Source organism: Polypterus senegalus, chromosome 1 (assembly GCF_016835505.1).
Source record: "Polypterus senegalus isolate Bchr_013 chromosome 1, ASM1683550v1, whole genome shotgun sequence".
In the NCBI taxonomy this organism is placed as follows: domain Eukaryota; kingdom Metazoa; phylum Chordata; class Cladistia; order Polypteriformes; family Polypteridae; genus Polypterus; species Polypterus senegalus.
Genome location: NC_053154.1, coordinates 25,709,858 through 25,734,624, shown reverse-complemented (window position 1 = coordinate 25,734,624; position 24,767 = coordinate 25,709,858).

The window sequence follows — 24,767 nt, the reverse complement described above, 5'->3', positions numbered from 1 at the left end:
AAATTGGTAACTGCACTGCCGCAACAAAATTCGATGCATCCGAGAAACTGATATGAGATTGGAGGAAGCAAGAAGATGTAAAAAAAAAAATCAAGTGTCGTATTTTTGATTGGGCATATAAGTCTGATTTTATGATTGATTTTTTGGGTTTCAAGACCCGACTTATACGCGAGTATATATGGTATGTATGTTTCTAATTTGCTTTCAAAACAGGGGCCCCAGCGCACTGCTTTGCCTGGGGGCTTACAATGCTGTTAAGACAGCCCTGACATAAATGAGAATCTCTTCCAAATCTCACGCGCCATCAAATATCAACTTTTGAGCAGTAACATTTTTCCATGGGTATACCTAAAAATGCCTCAACGCTCAAAGAGGGCTCCATCTCTATGAAGTTGGCCTGCTCCTGGCAGTGGCGTCAGATGTTCGACTGATACTCGATAAGGAGAGAGCTCCTAGGACTTTCTTACCACCTTAGAGAGAGAACAGAATGTTACATTTTGGTGTGAGTTGTTTTGATGTCTGTCTTTTAAGTTCCTGTTATTTAAAGGGGTTACCAGGCTTGTACCCAAACCTTTCTTACATGTCTCCCACAGTCTGCTTATACTTACACCTGATTAATGTCCTCTAGGGTCTGGAGATTACTTGTTGTGTCATTTCTTTACCACTCACTCAAAACAATCCCAACCCAGCTCAGGCCTGGTATCAAATGCTTAAAGTGGATGGCATCTTTTGAATGCAGCAATTTCAAGCTGTGGTGCTGAAGGTGTTCATCTTTTCTTTTTCTTTCTAGCAGCCATGTTTTACATTATATAGAGGGATGAGCAAAATGATTTGTATGGAATTGAATTTGCAGTGACACACAGAGTTTCACATTTGCAAAAAAATCGTTAAACTAACATTCGCCACAAGCAACACTTGGGCTATTATTGTCCCAGGTCATTATTGCTACAAAAAATACAGAAGAGAATATACCATAATGCATCAATATTGAATGATAAATAAATAGAATGGTATTAACAAAAAATAGATAATTACAAACATGTAAAAAAAACAAATAAATGATAAACAAAGAAGGCACTACAAAGGAAAATAAATATAAGCCGTGAAATAAACCCTGACTGTAACATAACGGTTATTGAACTCACATATATATATACTCTCTGACCTGTGACATCACAGGTCATGACCTGCAGTTTTTCCGCATAGCGACGTTTCTAGTGCCCAATGAAAAAAAAAGTAAAAGATGTTAAAATATTTAATGTCTTTAAATAAACTTTTTTTTAAAAAAAAAAACATTACCACAATAAGTGTCATTAACCACCATAACACTTAAATGAACTAAAAAGTCCAAGAAATTTTTTTTAAAAAGCTGTAAAAAAAAATCATAACCAGTTCAGAGAAAGAACCATAACTCCCACAAAGCTCCATCCATCATGCAGCTTATTCTGGCCTTCAGAGAATGATTTGTCCTCAGATCCTCATTTTCCTTGTCTCTTGTATGAAGAACACATCACAGAAAGACATTTTAGCTAAGCGAGGAATCTGTCTTGATGCTTTTGTGAATATCTGAATATCATAAACCTACAGTTACAGGTGGGTGAGCCTATGGTGTCCTGGGACCTTCTGTCTGACAGAACACAGTTTGGGAGGCTTAAGGACTGTGTGGGCAACAATAGAGCAGCACAAGGAGCGGTCCTGTCTCCTTCACTCAGATTCAATTCTCAGATGATTCTGTGCTAATGGGGTGCATTGAGGTATTGAGAAGAGGTATTAAGCCCAAATTAAACAACACACAGCAAATTATTGAGCAAGTCGCTTGCAATGGCCTGATCAACCCACTGCCAAACTTCCTTGCCCAGCCGGTCCACAGTTTGGTGTATAAAAACATGGAGACGCTAATAGATCTCATAGAGCGGCATAGGGCGGTGTCCCAAACCGAGAGAGCAGAGCTGACAAGGAAATGCATCCTCTGGAGAAGCGAGCCGCAGAGCAGATGGCTCCGACAACTGACAGAGGGAGAAAGGAGCTACGGTTGCCCACTATTTCAAGTGTGGGGAACCAGGGCACATGGTGAGCCGATGGACTGTGACTGGACAGAAAGGTATGGTGCACTGATTAATTCCCTGTCCCTATCACCCCTGGGAGTGGTAATAATAAATAGGCAGAAAGTCACAGTATTAATGGACTCCGGGAGCAACATTTCTATTGTCGCTTGCCGGTTGGTTTTACCGCAACAGTGGCTTGATAAAAAGACCAGTATAACCTGCATTCACGGAGGACATGGCCGTGTGTATATGGTCTCTTATAAAGGCAACCACTTACCATGGCTGTATACCTCCGTATCCCGTGATTCTGGGCAGGGACTGGTCTGACAACAATCGCGGTAAACTAGAATCCACTCCTGTTACAAAATTAGACCTCCTGATGAACGGACAAAACCTGTCTGTTGCTGACTCCATGCTGTGTCCTTTCCCAGCATCTAGAAGTGACGCGACTGTGCAAACGGACGGGCGTTATGACGCAATACAACCGACCTTGTCTAATGATGTGGCTAGAGCACTGCGTTCGGATACAACACCCCTTGAGGTTGTACAAGACCCGCTTTTGTCCTTGCAGACGCATTTTTAGCAAACGTCCAGTTCATTCAAATGGAAGCAGTGGAATGATGCAAAAAATGCGGTTGTCTCTGTAAATGGCCAATGCACAACACTTCCCATGCCTCACTACTTTGTGATTTATTATATCGGGTGGCCGAACATGATGGTGAGGTAAGGTCACAACTGTTTGTCCCACAAACCGTCCGGCAGCAGGTTTGTGATCTAGCACACGCCCACCTCTTAGGTACCCACCTGTTAGCCGAAAAGACACTGGAGCACATCAAGCACCGTTTCTTTTGGCCTGGAATAAATGAGGAGGTCCAACGCTTTTGTAGTTGGAGTGCCAACTGCATCAGATCCCCAGAAGGGAGAGAGCTCCTCTAGTTCCTCTCCCCCTAATAGATGTCCCTTTTGAAAGGATTGGGGTAGACATTGTGGGACCCCTTGAACCCTCCGCAAGAGGACACTAATATATTCTGGTCCTCGTGGACTATCCCACCTGGTTCCCAGAAGCTGTTCTCCTGCACTCAGCTAATTCAAATACCATTGTACAGGAATTAGTAGGGGTCTTTTTGTGTGTCGGCATCCCCAAGGAGATCCTTACAGATCAGGGGATGCCATTCACTAAAGAGACGTTCAAGTCGGTGGCCAAATTACTCAGAATAAAGACCTCGGTATACCACCCACAGACCATTGGACTGGTTGTGAGATTTAGCCAAACTCTCAAACAAATGCTTTGTATGGTAGTCAATGAGGATGGGAGAAACTGGGATCAGTTGCTTCCCCTCATTTTATTTGCCTACCAGGAAGTCCCCCAGGCCGCCACTGGGTTCTCCCCTTCTGAGTTATTTATATTATATGGGCAACAACCCATCCAACCATATTGGATATCCTAAAGGAAGATTGGGAAGGGGAGGCCCTTCCATCTGTCAACATTCCTGAAAACATCGATCAATTACGTGATAGATTGGACAAGATCGGGCTAATATTACAAGAACACATGCGTAAGGCTGAAGCAGCACAGGCCCATTCTTATAACCGACTCTACGGGAGTTCCAACCGGGAGACCGTGTCTTGGTTCTCATCCCCACCTCTCATTCCAAACTCCTCGTGCATTGGCAAGGCCCATTTGAAATCAAAGAGCGGAAAGGACTTGTTGACTATCTGGTCAGCCAGCCTAACCGCCACCCAAATGAGCGGGTATACCACTTTACTTGCTGAAACCATGGAGAGAAAGGGAGCACCACCCCACCTCTGCCCACCTGCAAGCACTCTTTGCCCACTCATCCTCCCTTAACTTTGGACCAACCCTTTCCGCCAGCCAATGACGGGAGTTGGAAAAGGTGATCCACTCGATCCCAGAGCTGGTGAGCAAGAACCCAGGGTGGACTTCGCTAATTGAGCATGACATTGTCACAGAGTCAGAGGCTGTTGTCAGGGAGAGACCTTATCGGCTTCCCGAGGCAAAACGGGCTGAGGTAGAGCTGGAAATCAGGTGCATGCTGGACCTCGGTATTATTGAGGAGTCATAGCCCCTGGTCCAACACTATTGTACTGGTCCCTAAGCCCAACAGTAGTTGGTACTTTTGTAATGACTTCCATCAGCTTAACCAGGTCTCTCAGTGTGACGCCTATCTGATGCCGTGCATCAGATTTACTCGAGTGGCTCGGTAAGGTACTATGTCTGACCACACTTGACATGACCAAGGGGTATTGGCAAATTCCTTTAACGGACACCGATAAACCAAAGACTGTTTTCAGCACCCCTAGCGGGCACTGGCAGTATAGGGTCCTCCCATTTGGGTTATACGGGGCAACCGCAACCTTTCAACGTCTGGTGGACAGAGTGCTCCGGCCCCATAACTCCTATAGTGCAGTCTACTTAGATGATGTCATCATCTTTTCCAGACACTAGGCAGAGCCGTTCTCCGCATTAATCCAAAGAAATGTGTTTTTGGTCTAACGGAGGCCAAATATTTGGGCTGCCTAGTAGGTCAGGGTACCATCTGGTCACAGCGTTCTAAAGTCAGTTCAATCCTAAACTGGCCCCATCCGAAAGTCAAGAAACAAGTGTAAGCCTTCCTAGGGTTAGTGGGTTACTACCGCCGGTTTGTTCCTTGTTTCTCTGAGAGGGCAGCACCATTGACTGACTTAACAAAGAAGCGGGCACCTAACACTGTGGTATGGTCTGAAAAAAGAGAGGCTGCATTCTGTGGCCTAAAGCAGGCCCTAACATCAGCATCGGTTCTGAGAACACCTGATTTCTCTTTACCATTCATCCTCCAGATGGATGCTTCAGACACCAGACTGGGAGCTGTGTTGAGCCAAAGCATCAATGGCACTGAACATCACCATAATGTTCCTGAACCGGAAACTGCTGAATCGAGAGACCAGGTATGCAGCCGTCAAGAGAGAGGCTCTCGCGATTAAGTGGACGGTAACCCAATTGAGATACTAGATCCTGGGACGTGAGTTTACTCTGGTCACTGAACACGCAGACCTCCAATGGATGGCGTTGAATAAGGAGTCAAACCCCTGTGTCACAAGGTGGTTTTTGGACCTTCAACCGTACTGGTTTTCTGTCACTTCTTGTCAATTGATCTTCTTCTTGTCCCTTGTTCTCTCTCAGGTACACAACCTCGCGGCCCGGAACGCTCAGCCCGGTGGGTCTGAGCTGAGGTTGGTGCCATGTCACACACATGCGCATGGGTGTCAGCAGCAGGGTCTAGTTGTTGTTGAAGCACAGCATGAGACTGATTATGTGCACTAATTCCCTCTCTCATTCATGGCCCACACATTCTAACACAGGCCCCTAGGCCAGGATCTCTGGCAGGCCCTTCACCTAGGGTTAAGAAAAACATGATACCCGATAGGATTTAAATGTAGGTATACAATTTAGTTTTTCATGCACTCTGCCATTTTTGATATAGTTTTCTAATGTAGGGTTTCCTATAGGAAATTTTCCGACTAAAATGATGCCGGTTGTCGCAGGCCTTAATTTTCTTTTGCAAAAGCCGGAAATTACATCTTTTTGAAAATGGCGGCAATTTTGAAAAAAAAAACAAAAACGAAATTTTAACTTTAACTCTTTACATCTGCAGAAATAATGGACGTAAATGTTTCATTTTTTGTGTAGTATTTCTTATTTAATTGTGTTTAAAACCATGTATAATTTGTTTAAGTTTATTGTTTATAATATTTTTAAATAAAGAATATATAAAACTATATGACACCAAATCAACAATTAATATCAAGATTTTCGACCAGTGGAGAGGTCTACGTTTTATTTGGATTCGTAAAATGTCAAAGCGAGAAAGCTGCAGAAAAATGTATGTAGAAATTTTTGCTTTCTGTTCATATGTTTTGTTTGTGTATAATATCTATTCATCCCACCGGGCCCCTGGCTAGAGCCCTGTCAGCCCCCTTTGTTGGGGCCATGCTCTCATTCCTTGCAGGGGCTCTTAAGAGTTTCACTTCCTGTTTTCAGCATAAAGACTGCCCTACGATGATGTCACTTCCACTTGATGACCCACCTCTTCCTCCCTCTTCACTATATAATCCGGATGATCCCCCTGGTCTGCAGTCTGATATATGACTCGGTTCGAAGAGGTTACTCTCGTTCCTAACTCATGTATTTTTGCCTTGCAACTAAACTAACAATATACGGGGTGGATCCCCCAAACCCTTTATCTTGTTCCCTTTGTTTTCTTAAAGCGTAAAGCAATAGGCAAGGAGAAAAATGATTAAGATTTGAGAACATATGTCCAGTACATGGTGAATGACAGTTAATCAAACTGAAATGAGAGATAAACAGAACCAAACAGCAATAGTTAGTAAGTTTCATAACTCCAGGGTAAAATCAAATGAACACTGTCAGTCAAAAATTTGAATCAGCAAAGCAGAGGTCCTAACATTACTAAACATCTTTTTCTCTAGGAATTGCTTTAAAATATGTTGTAGATTTTGTTAAAATATCCAAAAACTTGGGGATCAAGTCATTTTTAATAGCAGGCACATTGTGATTACACGCAGTGTGCTTCGCCCCACCACATAATAGCAAATAACATAAAATAAGATGGCGGAAAACATCAAACCTCTGCAGAAAATAGTGACACCCTAAAAAATAATGTTAAATAAAAATGGTGTCATATATAATGTTAAAATATGATATTAATAAGTAATAGCAGTGTAAAGAATGAAATTAAATAAATAAAAATGATTTCAAAACAAGTCATGCACTTCAATTTCATATGTGGTAAACACTGTATTCACCACTTTGTACTAATTTTTCAGCACTGAATATGAAATCTTTTTTTTTTTGGTTTAATTAATAATTTAGGTTACATTTCAGTAATGTGTAAGACATCAGGCAGTTGTTTCACCGGCATCAGGCAGTAAGGTGCAGTTGAAGCAATGATAGGGAATGCAACTTAATAAAATGAGCTCCTTCCCAGTCCATCTTGGCGATGATCTCATCAGACCTGCCTCTACTGCAAAGAATCTCTGTGTCATTTTTGATTCCTCCCTTTCTTATTCCGCCAACATAAACCACATTAAGAAACTTTCTTACTTTCACCTCCGTAACATATCCCGTGTTCGCTCCTTCCTCTCCTTTTCTAACGCTGAGAAACTTCTCCATGCTTTTATCACATCCCACATCGATTATTGTATCTCGCTGCTGGCAGGTGCCCCTTCTAATCTTATATCACAGCTCCAGCTTATTCAAAACTCGGCTGCAAGAGTCCTTACTTGAACCAGCAGCAACGAGCACATCACACCCATCCTGCTTCGTCTTCACTGGCTCCCTGTGTCTTACAGGATCGAATATAAAATCCTACTAATAACCTACAAAGCCTTAAATAACCGCACGCCAAACTACATCAGTGATCTTCTCCATCACTATGTGCCTGTCCACTCACTAAAGTCCTCTGATTCTGCCAATCTTGTTGTGCCCCACACTAATCTTCACTTCTTGGGTGACAGCAGGGCCTTCAGCTGTATAGCGAGTGCCCAGACTCTGGAATGACCTACCGAAAGTAATCAGGCCAGCTGACTCCATGAATTCATTTAAAAAACAACTCAAAACTCATCTGTTCAGGAAGGCTTTTAGCTCCACTTGACTTCATTCCCCTTCTCTCAGTTTACCTCTCTGTCAAGATGTTCGTGTAACCTGTATGTGTGTGTGTGTGCAGACCATCAATTATGTTGTCTGTTAGGCTTTCCCTGAATTTACTGTCTTAATCTTCTTTATTTATTTATTTGGTTTGTACAATGCTATATACTGTATACCCTGGCATTCTTTCTTATATTCTGTAAGTGCCTTGAGCATTGGAAAGGCACTATATAAATTAAATGTATTATTATTATTATTATTATTATTATTATTATTAGGGAATGAAATGGGGATTCGGTAGACTTGTGATTGGAGAAGCAGAGATTATAAAGAATAAACGACTGCTGAAGTTTAATGGACTTTGTGGTCATCCATGGGATTAACAGGCTCAAAAAGAGAGAATTTTTAGGGTGCCAACCCCAAACAAAATAATCAGCATGCAAACAAAGTGGCTGCAGTGAATCAGGGTCTCTGCTCTGCCCTGGGATATTCTTGGAGCTCCTTACCTCTGGACGTTTCAGGTAGAACTGATGCCTCCTTCCAGGCGGTTGCATTTTTATACACCAGGGACTGGAAGTTTTGGAGTCAGTTGCCCTCACTGGGTGGTTTCTCTGTACTGTGGGGGAAGAATTAAACAAGACAAAGAGCAGCAGTGCCTCCATTTTGTGATGCACATGGGTGACAACTTTCAACTCTGTGAGCTTATATGTAAACTGCTCTAAAAAATGAAAGGAACACTTTGAAAACACTGCGGTGGGCTGGCGCCCTGACCGGGATTTGTTTCCTGCCTTGCGCCCTGTGTTGGCTGGGATTGGCTCCAGTAGACCCCCTTGACCATGTAGTTAGGATATAGTGGGTTGGATAATGGATGGATGGAACCTTTGAAAACACATCAGATCTCAATGGGAGAAAAATCCTGCTGGCTATCTCTACTGATATGGACTGATATGGTAATGTGTTAGGAAACAAAGGAAGGCACAACGTTTGATGGAAATGACAATTATTAACCTACAGAGGGATGAATTCAAAGACACCCTGAAAATCATAGTGAAAAAATGATGCAGCAGGCAGGCGAGTCCATTTTGCTGAAATGTCATTGCAGCAACTCCAAATCGTTCTCAGTAGTTTGTATGGCCCCCATGTGCTTATATGCATGCCTGACATGGGGCATGCTTCTAATGAGATGACGGATGGTGTCCTGGGGGATTGCCTCCCAGTCCTGGACCAGGGCATCACTGAGCTCCTGGACAGTCTGAGGTGCAACCTGGCGGCGTCGGATGGACAGAAACATAATGTCACACCCATAGGTGTTCTGTTGGATTGACGTCAGGTGAGTGTGGGGGCCAGTCAATGGTATCAATTCCTTCATCCTCCAGGAACTGCCTGCATACTCTCGCCACATGACGCTGGGCATTGCACCAGGAGGAACTCAAGACCCACTGCACCAGCATAGGGTCTAACAATGGGTCCAAGGATTTCATCCTGATACCTAATGGCAGTCAAGGTGCCATTGTCTAGCCTTTAGAGGTCTGTGCATCTCCATGGATATGCCCCCAACCGAGATCATCACTGACCCATCACCAAAACGGTCATGCTGAACAATGTTGCAGGCAGCATATTCTCCACGGCTTCTCCAGACCCTTTCACATGTGCTCATGGTGAACCTGCTCTCATCTGCGAAAAGTACATGGTGCCAGTGGTGGACCTGCCAATTCTGATATTCTATGGCAAATGCCAATCAAACGTCACGGTGGCTGGCGGGCAGTGAGCACAGCGCCCACTAGATGATGTCGGGCCCTTAGGCCACCCTCATGAAGTCTGTTTCTGATTGGTTGGTCAGAGACATTCACACCAGTGGCCGGTGGCTGGAGGTCATTTTGTAGACTCTGACAGTGCTCATCTTGTTCCTCCTTGCCCAAAGGGGCAGATAACGGTGGGTCCTGCTGATGGGTTAACGGCCTTCTACGACCCTGTCCAACTCTCCTAGAGTAACTGCCTGTCTCCTGGAATCTCCTCCATTATATTGAGACTGTGCTGGGAGACACAGCAAACCTTCTGGCAATGGTACATATTGATGTGCCATACTGGAGAAGTTGGACTACCTGTGCCAGCTCTGTGGGGTCCAGGTATCACCTCATGTTACCAGTAGTGACACTGAGCTTAGACAAATGCAAAACTAGTGAAAAAACACATGACCTGTTAAGCCATTCATTCCTGTTTTGGGGGTCGTCTCTACCTGTTGTTAATTTCATTGACACCAAAGCAGCTGCAACTGATTAACAAGCCCCTCTCTGACCAGATCAATCGCCCAGAGGGGTCATTGACTTGATGCTCTACTCGGATTTAAAAGTGCTCCTTTTTTTTTTTGAGCAGTATATTTACTAAAAGTAATTAAGACCTTCATGCTGCAAGAAGTTTTGGTTTTCTTGTAGAATGGATAACACAGCAATGGCACAAAGAAACACACTATAAATTGGAAGAATAATTTTAAAGTACTACATAATTGTGCAGGAGCAAATCTGATATGTGGACTAACAAAGAAGATCAATCATGGATACGAATGGGGCTTTGAACCGTCATGCTGCTGACCTGTAGTTGGACATGTCACCATATATCCTATTCTGCAATTGTCATAGCCTGGCATAAAGGCCACCCTTTTCAATTTAATATATATAACGTCATCATGGTTTTCTCCTATTTGTTTTCACAATTGAATTATATTTTTGTTGAACTTGAGCCATCAGATCAGCTCATTAGTGAAAACCATTTTTCCTTACGTTGTCTGAAAATAATTAATCATTCTTTGACCTTCAGTCAGGGGTACGTAGCTCTTTGTATATCAATGTGTGTGCTGTTGTGATTCACTCTCATTTTGTTTTATGCCACAAGTAGACTCCAGTGGCTTTTCTTATCAAAGTTGGATAGCCATCTCTAAAAATAATAAAGTGGTGTTATTTTTAGTTAGACAAAAATACTCTAAACACTAAAATGACGTTGCTTTTTTATTTAAGCATAAACTTTGCTATTCAGAGATTATATTTCTCCAAAGCAAGTTTAGCCAGAAGCTTATAGTTTTGAACACTTTGGCACCTACTTGATAGATGCTCTCTTATCCCTTAAAAAAACTTTAGCTGTGTTTTGACTTCCGGACAAATACTTAAAAAAAAAAAAGCGATGTTTGTTTATTTTACTGGCTAATCTGAAAGGTCTTTCTGGGTGAGATTACGTCGAAGTTCAGTGATCTGAAGGACGCTTTGTAACCTGTTTATCAATGTGTTAGTCGTCACAAATGTGTTTCTAGTTGGTACTTTGAAACAAGACATTTCTTATGGGAACAACACGGGGACACAGTGATTAATGACACAGCCTCACTCCTTTCTGGTCCCGGGTTCAAATCCGGATCTGGCCGCTGTCTGTATGGAGTTTATACATTCTCTATCTGGCTACTATGGTTTTCTCAGGGTACTTCAGATATCCAGCACATGTATATGTTTAGTCGACTTTAAATTTGCCTTGTGAATGAAAGTGTAAATGTGACCTGTGACATGTTGTCCTGACTTCTGTCTGGTGCTTCTGGCACAGGCCGCAGTACAACATGTGGACTCAGAAATGCATGGCAGAATTGACATTTTTCATTAAAAGTTTTAACTCACAAAGAAAATGTGTATTTATAATACAAAAAATTTGCAATGTGCCTCATCAGTGTCATAAGAGACACCACAGAGATTACGATTTTTATGGCTTTTAGTAGAAATATTTCTCTTTGAAATATTTTTTCACTCTGTATATTTTAAAATTGTTCCGTGACATAATAATCTACTGAACTGGAATTATTGAAGGAATTAACTATGAAAAATATACAATAATTTTGAATATAAACATCTATGTGTGGAAGTGTGTGTGTCTGTCTGTCTGTCCGGTCTGGAAGTGTGAGGCTACAACATGAAGCTCAAAGAAATCAACTTAATTACCAAAGTGAAACCACTGAGAAAAGAGAAACTCACTTAGCTACTAATATACAAGCGAGACGAGCACATCAGCAAAACAAAATCGCAGAGGAAAGGGAAACTTGCTTAATCAATGATAGACAGCGGAGGCCAGCACATTGGCAAAACAAAACTGTAGAGAAAAGAGAAACTTGCTTAGCTACTAATACACAAGCAAGACGAGCACATCAGCAAAAGAAAACCGCCAAGGAAAGAGAAACTCGCTCAGCAGCTAATACACAAGCAAGGCAAGCACATCGGCAAAACGAAACCTCTGAAGAGAGAGAAACTTACTTAGCCACTGATAGACAATGGAGGCCAGCACGTCGGCAAAACAAAACTGCCGAGAAAAAAGAAACTCGCTTAACTACTAATACACAAGCGAGACGAGCACATCGGCAAAAGAAAATGCCAAGGAAAGAGAAACTTGTTTAGCCGCTAATACACAAGCAAGGCAAGTACATTGGCAAAACGAAACCTCTGAAGAGAGAGAAACTCACTTAGCCACTGAGAGACAATGGAGGCCAGCATGTTGGCAAACCAAAACCAGCGAGAAAACAGAAACTCGCTTACCCGCTAATACACAAGCGAGGCGAACACGTTGGCAAAACAAAAGACAAAGAAGACAGAGAAACTCGCTTAGCTGCTGATAGACAACAGAGGTAAGCACATCGACAAAACGAAACTGAAGAGGAAAGAGAACTTCGCTTAGCCATTAATGCACAACCGATGCGATTGATTGATTGAAGTGCTAGAATTCATGGTTTCTAGGTGATTTTTACAGCACAGGCTTACACAGCTAGTTCATTTATAAAAGGTTTTTAGAAGGGTTTCCTAAAACGGCTAGGATGCTGTGTAAAATTTAAATAAAAATAGAATACGAAGATCTGCAAATCATTTAAACCGCTGTCACAGTTTAAGCACTCGCTTTGGCTTTATGCTTAGGCTCTTTATCTTACTAGAAAGCAAATCTTCTTCCAAGGCTCGGGTTTCTCTCAGACTAACATCATTTTTTTTTCCAGTATTTCCTCATATTATTTTGCATTAATTTTACCCCACAAGTCTCCCAGTGTGGCACTCACTCCACAGCATTACTCTGCCACCATCATGCTTTACTATGAGGGTTGTGTGTTTTGGATAACTTGCAGTGAAACAAGGCATTTAGTCTGATGGCTCCATTTTGCTTTCATCAGACATCAGAATTGTCTTTCAGCTGACTTCAGTGTCACCAATGTATCTTCTACCAAGCTCTAACCAAGATGTCCTGTGTGCTTTTTTCTCTTTGCCACTGTCCCATAAAACTGCGACTAGTTAAGCATCTGTGCACAGTCATCTTACCTACTGTAACTTGTAACTCCTTCAGAGCTCTCAAGATGGCCTCCCTCGCTCTTCTTTCTCTTGCACGGTCACTCAGTTTTGGACGGCCTGTTCTAGGCAGATTGACAGCTGTGCCCTACTCCATTAATTTCTGATTTAGAAAAGGCATAATATGTTGCCGAAGAAAGGATTTTTAATAAAATTGTGTAATTTTGGAATTGCAGTGTAGAATGTATAATTTTATAATGAGTTTTTTTTTTATTTTGATAGAAGTAAACAGGTTAGAGTGGGGTCCAGATATTCAAACACTTACAAGGTAGAGAATGGTACTCCACAAGGCAGTGTGCTTAGCCCTTTATTGTTTACTATTGTGATAAATTATATATTTTCTCACACAGAAATCGAAGCAGGTAAACCATTGTATACTGACGGGGCGGGGGGGACTGGGGGGCTCTTTGTATTAAAAGTAGGTATTTTGTATTTATTGCTATTAAAACAGAGATAAATAAAGTTGAAAAATGGACACATTAATGATGGTTTAAGCTTTCAGTGGGAAAATTGCAAGTGATTTTGATTCAACAAGAGTTAAAAGACATAAACTAAATTTTAAGATTCTATGGTCAAAAGCTGGAAGAGGTGTCAGTAATTACATTTTTAGGTTTATATATGGATAGTGTAATGAAATAGTGAGTCTAGGAATCTCAAAAAAGAGTTGGGGAATGTCCCCGTATAATGTCTGTTGGACAAAGTGGAAATAAATAGCGAAAAATTATCAAAAACAAGAGCACTTGACAATGGAGTAATGAATACAGGGAGTTTTTACAGAAAAATGGTGGCAGGAAATGATGTATACAGGAAATGACATCAAATGCAAAGAGTCATCATGGATGGCCGGAAGTGACGTCATTGTCACTCACCTTCTGGCTTGTTGGCTGCTTACTAAGCGCACGTTGTGACAATTGTAAATTGGCTTTGAAATGGGTCATATTCTGTATGTAAAATTATAGACAAATGTAAAAAGGCAATGAATGTATGTAGATATTAGAGTGGATATGATTGGGGTGAAAGCAGGAAGACTTTAATGTCTATTTACAATATACAGGTTTAATTAGATAAGCATTTGATTATGGCTGTACAGCTTATGGGTCAGCATCTCACTCCAATTTAAAAAAAAAAAAACGTAACGTTATTGAGTCAGGCTTTGTGGTGCTGCTAAATCGTCACCTAATGCTGCAGTACAAGTCGAGATGTCAATAAAACGTTGGTGACTGCAACTACTATTAATGCAGTGGGTAAAAATTAAAGGACATAAGAATGATCATCCAGCAGTTAGTGTATTAAGAGATTGCTGGGGGCACCATACATAAAGTATCGTTAGTTTGGGGTGGGTGGGTTCAGGGCAGGCTGAAAACATTAATGAATTTTCAGATTAGTCCAACAGTGGAGCTCCTGGTAACACCACCATAGCTTTTCCCATTGAAATTTGTAGAATTTGGCGTGTGTGATTTATTAAAAAGAAATAGTCAAGGTGTGTCTGAAAAGATGATAGCAAACACGTAAATTACTCAAAACTGTTACAGAATATTAAGGATGTTTATGGATGAATCCAAAGATAATTTGACGGGAAATACAACTTCAGTTATTTGTGTCCCAGAATTACAAGTATATATGTTACAGGCCGAATCAGATTTTAGGACAAACTAGTTTAGACTAGGCCAAGCCAGTTTGTCCGAAGCACAACAGGATGAATCGGTTTGGCCTAGGAAAGTGCGATTGCAGGCCAAACTAGTTCAGACTGGGACCAACCAGTTTGTCCAGTGAACTCTACATTGATTTCAGGATAATCTAGTTCAGACTAGGTTCATCCTATCCACTTCGGCAAACTGGTCTGGCCTAGTCTAAACTAGTTTGTCCTAAAATTGGGTTTGGCCTGTAACATATGTTAACCCTTAAACCGCCACATACTTGGGGGTTAATGCACCCCTGGACGCCAAATACTTTTTTGCTGCACTTTTTAAGTAAACATCACAATTCACAAAGAAAAAGTGAAATTTTAATGGAACACATATTTTTTTTCATGCTAAGAGCATCACAATTAATGCAACACTGATCATTTTACACACTGCCAATGAACTGTAAAAACTATTAAAAAAAACTACTGCAACAATCAATTATATGTACAAGGTGCAACTGACGCCATTGATGAAATTCAGTAAATCACCGAGCCAGCTGTGCTTGAACTGGCTGCACGCAAGCACACTTGAACTGTAAAGGCTCAGCTCTTTTAATCTTTCCTCATAACTCATCCCCTGTAGCCCTGGAATCAGCCCAGTTGCTCTTCTCTGGACTTTCTCTTGTGCTTTTACAGTATGTCATTTTTGTAGCCTGGAGACCAAAACTGCACACAGGACTCCAGATGAGGCCTCACCAGCGTGTTATAGAGCTTAAGAAGAACTTCCTGTGACTTGTACTCCACACATCAGAGCACTATATAACCTAACATACTGTTAGCCTTTTTATGAGATCAGTTATTTGTGATTTTATATTTGTAACTAGGGGGATCCTTCCTGCTCGCTCGCCAGCCACTTCACGTCTCTGTCGCTTGTGTTGTGAAGAGGGGGGCTGCACGCACCCCAAAGAGACGCGGTCGCTCCTCCGAAACCCCCTCTTAAACGGTGATACAATGGGAAACAAATACAGTTTTTTTCTTACCTCCTCTTTGCTCGATCAGCTGCTGCTGCTTCCGTGCTGTGTGAGCTGCATCTTGCGTGGCACTTCGAACGTTTAAAAACCTGTACAGCAGCTGTCCTACTTTTTGTCTTTTATTTCCGGCCCTGGGTGTGGTTAAATTTTTTGGCACAAAGTCCCGTCTCGCAAGACGTGAGTTCTTGATATTGTTTAGTTTATAATGTAAAAATGGAATAAGAATCTGAAAATCTAACAACATCACATTAAAGTCTGAAAAGAATGATGCCAAATATATATATATGTAGGTTTTAAAATAAACCCGATTTAAAGCGTGACAGAAAACATCACCGTTGCACTTTTAGGCTTAGGATTTTATATATATATTGTAACAAACTTAGAGCCAAACAGAAGAAAGGATTGGGGTTTTCCGGCCCCGTATATTGTCTACAATGCAGCTCCTAATAAACAAAAACGGTCAGACAGAAAAAACAAAACAATTGCATCTGCGCGACGCCATACTAGGCGTCGGGCCATTTTATATGGGAGGAGCCGGAAGTGGAGGAATGCTGGGAAGGAGGCGTGAGGGATGCGGGACTGGTGACGTCAGGGAAGATGGCGGAGGAAGGGCGGAAGTCGGCCACTGCGTATAGTGGCTCATGGCGGGCGTCTTTACTTCTGGAAAACAAAGGAAAAGGTTAGTACCCGCCATTCCCCGCCGGCGAACGTCTCTCGATGTGTTTTAAGGTCCTTCCGCGGCCTCCTAGTCGCACATGCGTGACAATATATATATATATATATATATATATATATATATATATATTGTGGACCTGGCCCGGACACAGACAGGCAGACATGTTGTTTTTCACCACCACACTTTTATTATATACAACTATTTACAAATTACTTGTCACACAGACACAGTCACGTGCACCACAAACCCCAACATAAAGTCCTGGTCACTAAATGCCTTCTTCTCCGGGCCGCCTCCACACTCCTCTCGTGCCTCGTCCTTCTTCCACCCGACTCCAGCCCTGAATGAAGGGAGACGGCCCCTTTTATACATGTCCCGGATGAGCTCCAGGTGTTTCCGACTCTCCCCCGTTGGCCATGCCTCAGCGTGGCGGAAGTGCCGGCTGTTCTTCCGGCAGCTCACCGGGTGTCCTCTTTAATCTTCTCCCCAGCACTTCCTGGTGTGGCGGAAGTGCTGAGGTAACAGGTCCCCAAGGCATTGGGGCGCCTACTGGCGGTGACTGTGGGCCCCTGCAGGGTGGGGCTTCCATGTCCTCAACCCGTGGCCCCCAAAGCAACCAGGGCGGCGGCCCCCACGTGATCCAGGTTGGGCGCAGACCCACATCCACACCCTCACGCCGTCCCGGTCGGTTCGTTGCCCCTGGCATCCCTGACAATAAATATATATATAAAGTAAATTAATTTTGACTACTTTTATAGATCTGTTATCGCTTTAATATTAAACAGTCTTTTTCTGTCGATGAGAGACAAAATTTCAAAATTACATCCACTGCATAACAACAAAATGTGAAAACTTACCAGAGGTGACTGTCTTTTGTAGGCACTGCATATAAAAAGAGAAGCAACTGCGTAAAATTAATTTTATAATATTGTAAATGAAAGAATCGTTTTGTGAAGGAGACCCTATGGTTTAATGGCTAACTCTGATGCCTCATAGCCGCAGTCTGGCCTCCACACGGAGTGGGCACATTCACCCAACGTGCTCATGGCTTTCTTCCATATCCTAAAGATGTCCGTCTTATACTGACTGGTCATTTTAAACTGTCCTGGTGTGTGTGAGACCATCTGGAATCCCATCCAGGGATGGTTCCTCTATTCTGCTCAAAAGTTCCTTTGGACTTCATTCACCATACCACAAAAGTGTAAATGGCTGTACAGCACATTTGAAAGGCATTATACAGGATAAGGCCTGATGGACGCTGAAATGTGCTTTGTAATATGAAATGTCAGGTTTGATTTATAGACTAGCAGGTGACAAAAGACTGCAAAACAAAGCAGAACAAGAGAGTGAGCTCTGGAGACATAAAGGGCTCAGTGAAGTGGAATAATAAAACACCAGTCTCTCCTGAGCTCAGCTCCCTGCCTGGATTTATATAATAAAGGAATCTCAATCTGATTTCAAGGGGAATGGGGGGAATCTGGGACATTATCCATGGTGATTTCTATGCAACATCAGAAGAGCAGAGGACTGTTTTCACTTTAATGTGGAACATTTCATTTGTGTGGCCTTAATAAAAAGCTTGTTTTTATTGAGGGGTGAGAAGACATGTATAAACCCTTGATAAGTGTAATCTGAAGGAACAAAATAAATAAACAGCAAAGCAAAAGGCCATCTTGTTCTAAAATAAAATCAGCAGCTCAAGTGATTCAAAGAAAACTCCCCTCAGCAGGAAATGAACTTCTGTACTCAGCCGATAAAAGACCTGCAGTGCTTCACGGCATTAAGCAAATGTTACTTTACCACTCGTGTTACTTCATTTTCACTTAATACACAACAAACTGTGTTTTGCCATTTATGGCCATCAAGTGTTAAACACAACCTTGGAATTCTCCCACTCCTCTCCCAGCATTACACCAGTGCTGCCAGACTGTCAATTTCACTTTATTTCAAGGCTTATTCTCATTTGTGTGTTATTTCTCACTCGGGAATCATCAAAGCCGTGCTCCTGTTTATCTTCGTCTTGTTACTAAGAGGATGCAAACCGCCTGCTTATCACACTCGCTAACCTCGAACTGCTCTCGGGATGCAAGTGAGAGGAAACAGAATTATGAGCACTTCATTCTGAGGCACCGAGGGGAATTTGTGAGAATCTGTCCACCATGGACTGGTCTGTTTACTGGGGCCTTGGAATGGTGCGCTCTGTGAAAGGTGCTATAGTCAGCATTGTGCCTTCTTATTTACAGAACATTAGAAAAAGCAACATAGAGGGATCATTCACTTCTGTAAAACAGTGGGTTTTAAATCTATCTATCTATCTATCTATCTATCTATCTATCTATCTATCTATCTATCTATCTATCTATCTATCTATCTATCTATCTATCTATCTATCTATCTATCTATGAGGGTCACCTTCCAGGCTCATCAGAGGTAAGCAATGTCACCCTGGGGTACCATGGAGAGTGGCTGCTAACATTGACATATCTTTTTCTTCCTACACCTCTCAGAAGACGCATAATGTGAGCAACTGACTCTACCCCTTCAGGACAAAGGACCCCACACTGACATCTATTGTGATAGTACATTCACATATTTTGGCTGCCGCTCCCTACCCAAGACAACTTACAACATTTATCATACAATTGGTTCCATTTTATTTGGTTTTCCAATTGGAGCACAAGGCAGGTCAAATGACTTCCTCAGGGTCACACAGTGTCAAGAGGGGGATTTGAACCAACAACCACTACACCACCACCAGGACCAACCTATTTGACATTTCATTATTTCATTGGAGGAGGGTATCAAAAATTAATAGATGCTTAGATGTGGCAATTCCCCAGTGTGATTATTAAAATGAATGTAGAAGATTTTAATAAATTTCTACTGTGATAAGGTTGATTGTGAGATGATAATGCTTTACATTTGCTTTTAGTAGTACTTTGACTGGGGAATTGCCACATCTAAGCATCTATTAATTTTTGATACCCTCCTCCAAAAAATGATAGATAGATAGATAGATAGATAGATAGATAGATAGATAGATAGATAGATAGATAGATAGATAGATAGATAGATAGATAGATAGATAGATAGATAGATAGATATTAGTAGCATGTATCAGCAGCTGGTTAAGAAGTCCTCTATTTAGTGACCTTCGAAGTGCCGGTTTCCAAAGGAGCTCCATAGTTTGACCAGGATGCCTTTCAAAGTGTGTAAGTCATTTTCCATGACCATCATTAACTTTATTGTCTTCCTTCTATCTGCAGTTTCCCTTAGACAGTCCAGTCTCGTCTCTAGTACAGACCTGGCTTTCCCAAATATCTTGCTAGTATGTTGGCTTCTGCTCTTCTCATGCTACTACTCAGTGTAAAACAGCACATCTAAACCACAGACTGACAGAGCAGATGTAGAAATGTTCCATCCATTTCAGTAACCTGATATCCTTGACCCTGGGCCTTTTATATTGTACATAGTTTCAATATTTACAGCCCAATTTTGACTTTTTTCCCCATTTTCACAGCCACCAGGCTCACCTCCACTTCTACTCCCTTAATGAAGACTGCAGCAGACCTGCCGATAGTTCAAAGAGCACCTCTGCATTTGGCCTGGAAACAGGCGTCTGTATTCCTCCTCTTTCCCACCTCATACTTTCCATGATTGCAGATTTATCTAAAGACCTATTCAGGTGTCAAGTCTGTATTTGAAATTGGATGTGTAAGGAGCGAAGAGGACGGGGGTCAGGATGATCTCTAGGGTGGGAGAGAGAGGGCTATACTGCTGGACAGCCCTGTTGCCTCACAAATTGTGGGCTGCCTGTTGTCAATTATCCGGCAAGCTAAGTGGGTGACTGACTTATCTCCCAACCTTAAGGTCTGTATGGAGTTAAAGACCCTCCGCATTGTGATTAAGGCCTGTGAAGCAGATGGCTAATGTGGTTATACACCCTGTGGGCTGGGTGCCGGAATGACAGGCTGCTGGAAGAAAATTTGGGGCATCAACCAGGTGGTCCTGTTAAATAAATAAAAAAGAGAAAAAAGAAAACACTCCTTAGGAGTTGCTGCCCTTGTCTCTGGATTGAAAAGTACAACAAAGTAAAGCTTGGCTTCTAGCTGTGAATTAAGGTCAGTTTCCTCGGGAGCTCCGCCCAGCGGGTTTCTAATGGACGGGGTACCAGAAGGGGTGCAGTCAGGTGCCCTCACTGGGCGGTTGCTCAGTGCTGTGGGGAGAGAAGAAGAAGATGCTGTTAGCAATAGCGGCCCCTCTCGTTCCAACAGAGTCATAAGCCTTGTAAGCAATTTGTACAAGGGGGGCTGAGTGTCGTCTTCACCTGAGTTGTTAAATTCCAAGGCTTTAACAATATGAGATATGAAAGCTTGGATCACTGGGATTATCTTTGTCTGATTCTGGACTCAGGAAGGGTGCCTTTCACAGCAGTGGGATCCATTCCACAATTAATTTTTGCTGTAACTGTAAGCTCACCTTGGCCTTGCCACCCTGGGGTCTCCTCGTGTCTCTCTTCAATGGCTCAGCAGTGACGAGCAGTCTGTGATGAGGAAGAGGGGTCAATCCATGCAGGTCTAGGAGGCGGACTAAGGAGTCCCTGAGCGGTTTGGAGGAGATGATGAAGGCCCACAACACAAACACACCAAAGTCAAAACTGTTAAAAATAAGGCAACACCACATTAGTCGTGTCGAGATTCTCATCAGGGAAATAAACTCACAGTTCATATCATTGCCTCTGACCTGGGATAAGAAGGAAAGCTACATTTGTTTGAAATTAAGATTGACTGCTTTTTAAAATTCAGTTTGCATTGGTGCTTCCCTTTCAAGACAAACATAAATAGCAGAACAGGATGTTACATCCTATTACTTTGCAAATGCTAGCATTCCTGGAATGAATCTGCAATCGTCCCGTGGTTAGACGATGGTCCCCAAAGGAAATGAATGCCAGGAAACACCCATGATGTGGCAGGCACTGTATTTTTATTGCTAACCGCCGTCTCCCACACTCCGTCAGAGCACAGGAGGCACCACATCTGCCTGAAATCTCAGTGTTGCGCTGACAAAATTACAAGAGGAGGAAGACTTCAGGCTAACCTTTTGACAAATATGGAAGAAAAATGTAAGCCAGAAACAAAGAAATCATGCTGTGCAGTGGGGGGGCATAGCCACTCTATTTGGGTGTTTGGATTAACACAGCACTCTGGAGCCCACCAAGAATTGTTGGCCAGGGGAGCGGCTTGTCACTGTCCTTCCTAAAATCCAACCTCACTGAACTGGTTGTCCTTTTCTTTTGAGATGGTTACTGCTGATTCGTGTATCCATTTATCAGTTCAAGTTTACAGGAATCTAGCGCCATCCCAGCAGCACAAGGTGTGAGGTGCACTGTTATAAAAATGAATTGTATTCAAGAATGAATTCTTCTTCGAGGTCTATAAGACGGCATGCAACTTCAAACAAGGCATTGCATTTTTTTAATTTTCACAGACAGTAAAGATACAACGGCTGTAAGAATGAAGACAGAAATAAAGATCCTGGAAAAGTGTGCTATACACGTAATCAATTCTTATTATTTCTTGATTTGGCTGACACCTTTATCCAAAGTGACGTATGACATTTGAGATACAATTGGTTAATTTTCTTTTTCATTTCCAATTGGAGTGCAGGCAGGCGAAGTGACTTACATGTGGTCACACCGTTTCACCATTTCAGTGGTGGATCTGAAGCTGATAGCTTGAACCACCACGCCACACTGCCAGCATAATAATAGTAGTAGTAGTAGTAGTGCCGTGCTGTGGACAGTGGAATGAAAATTGAATATGAAGAAAGAAAATTTAAAAACCTAGAAGGGCATCACAGCCACATTCATCGTCACACATAGACTGGCGACACTTCAGGGTTTGTCAAGTGGAAATCATCCATCAAAGTGGGCTGACAGCTTCCTTTATAATACGTGGGCTCTGCCTATCACCTTTTGGGTGTGCTCACTGGCCACTTATGAGAGGATTTTATGGAAATGGTTTACTGAACAATATTTTAGCAAAATAGATAGATAGATAGATAGATAGATAGATAGATAGATAGATAGATAGATAGATAGATAGATAGATAGATAGATAGATAGATAGATAGATCTATACTAATAAAAGGCAAAGCCCTCACTGACTGACTGACTCACTCACTGACTCATCACTAATTCTCCAACTTCCCGTGTAGGTAGAAGGCTGAAATTTGGCAGACTCAATCCTTACAGCTTCCTTACAAAAGTTGGGCAGGTTTAATTTCTAAATTTTACGCGTAATGGTCATAACTGGAAGGTATATTTCTCCATATACTGTAGTGGAGTTGACTCGAAAGCCGTGGGGGGCGGAGTTTCATGTGACATCATCACGCCTCCCACGTAATCAAGCAGTACGTAGAAAACCAGGAAGAGCTCCAAAAAGCGCTGAAGAAAACATGCATTATATAATTGAGAAGGCAGCGAAACAATAAGAAGCGAGCGAATACTACCATATTCATGAGTGCTGCTACTTCGGAAACAAAGCACAGTGTAAACCTAAAGTTTAAATTAAGTTCATAGACAGGCTGCCGCTGGCGTTTGTCATGCCCACGGGTAATGCGGGATACAAGTTTAATGAGAGGACGCAGGATATAAACGAGAGTTTTGATCACTTTGTAACTAAGTTAAAATTGCTGGTGAAGGGCTGTGCTTATGCAAATTCCGAGAGACTGTGTTTGTGGGGGATTGACAGTTAAGGCGGGTGGGGAGTCACGTCATCATCTCCCCTCCCATTCACCTCATTTCGCTCTGAGCTGAGCTCCGCAGCTAACGCAGTGTAATACAGAAGCGAGTTTGTGACGCTGCCACCAAATACAAAAAAATCCACAAGTTAATACACACACTGTCTCTACAGTTTCTCCACACTGAATCCTCCAGGCACTACTTACAAAAGGTTACATTGACAATCGTGTTACGTTTTTTTAAAATGATTCCTTTTCTTAGCACAAGCACAGCTGAGAAGCTTCGATGCATGTGCTCTATAACGTGTTAAAAAATCATGCATTTAATCACACTTTGCATTCCAAGCAAAGGGGAACTTCTGTCAATGCATGATTTCCTGGTACACCGATTACATTGATCAGCGTTTCACGATTCATTTTACCCTCGCACCCCCTTGGTTTGAGAAGAAGTATGAAAAAATATGAGGTTAACAAAGAAAAACAGTTCACCAATTGAATCTTTATGAATAATCGATTCGCCATCAATAATTGTTTTGGTAAAGCCATACTCAGTGTAATCCTCCTTCCATTTTACAAATTTTCTGCCACTAGCCATGATTAAATGAACGGTAAAAAAGTAAGAGCGAAGCGATGGTGACTTATTCAGGCAGGCAGGCGACGGCTCAATAGCTCGAATTTGGATATAAGTAGGTTCTATTTAGTCGCCAGAAATATCTTTGGTAGGAATGGAAGTTGAATTTAGTCTTTAAATTTCTATGGTAAAGAAATAGTTATGCAATGATGACTAAATCTAACTAGACTTTATATATTCAACTTTTGACTTTATATATTCAGAAACAAGTTTAACTTTATATATACCGACGCTGACTTTATATATTCAAGTTTTGACTTTATATATTCTGACGCCGACTTTATATATTCAGAAAATCAATATATTTGCCTGTTTGGCACCCCATAGTGTATGTGTCTGTGTATATATGTACACATGTACGTTGTCAGGGATGCCAGGGGCCATGACCCGGCCGGGACGCCATGAGGGACCGGATGTGGGTCTGTGCCCACCCTGGATCACGTGGGGGTCAACAGCAGGTTTGCAGGCCTACCACGTAACGTGCTTATCGCATGATGTTTTAAATATTTAACCCCAAGCCCTGACCTGCCAGATTGCTCCCTCTTCTGTCCTCTCTCTTCCAGACTACGTCTGCCCCAGATGCTGCTTCCAAGCCGCTGAACCTGCGCGATGAAGAAGGCTTTGTGTTCTTTTAATCTGAAGAAGGAAGCTTTAATGTGTGCCAAAGAAAAACACGTATTTTGAATAAACCCTTCTGACTCTTCCTGCCTTCTCAGTAATAAAGTTATTCTACCCTGGAAACCTGGTCTCATCTTCTTGTCTATTGTGAAGCCCTCCAACCCAAATGTGGCATATATATATATATATATATATATATATATATATATATATATATATATATATATATATATACATATATATATAGATATGACAACAACACTCATATCAATGACAAAACAATTACATTAAAAATCAAGTTATGTTATTTTTTAAATTTTTCCTTTTCTTTTTCATAACTTCTTTAACACACTACTTCTCCGCTGCGAAGCACGGGTATTCTGCT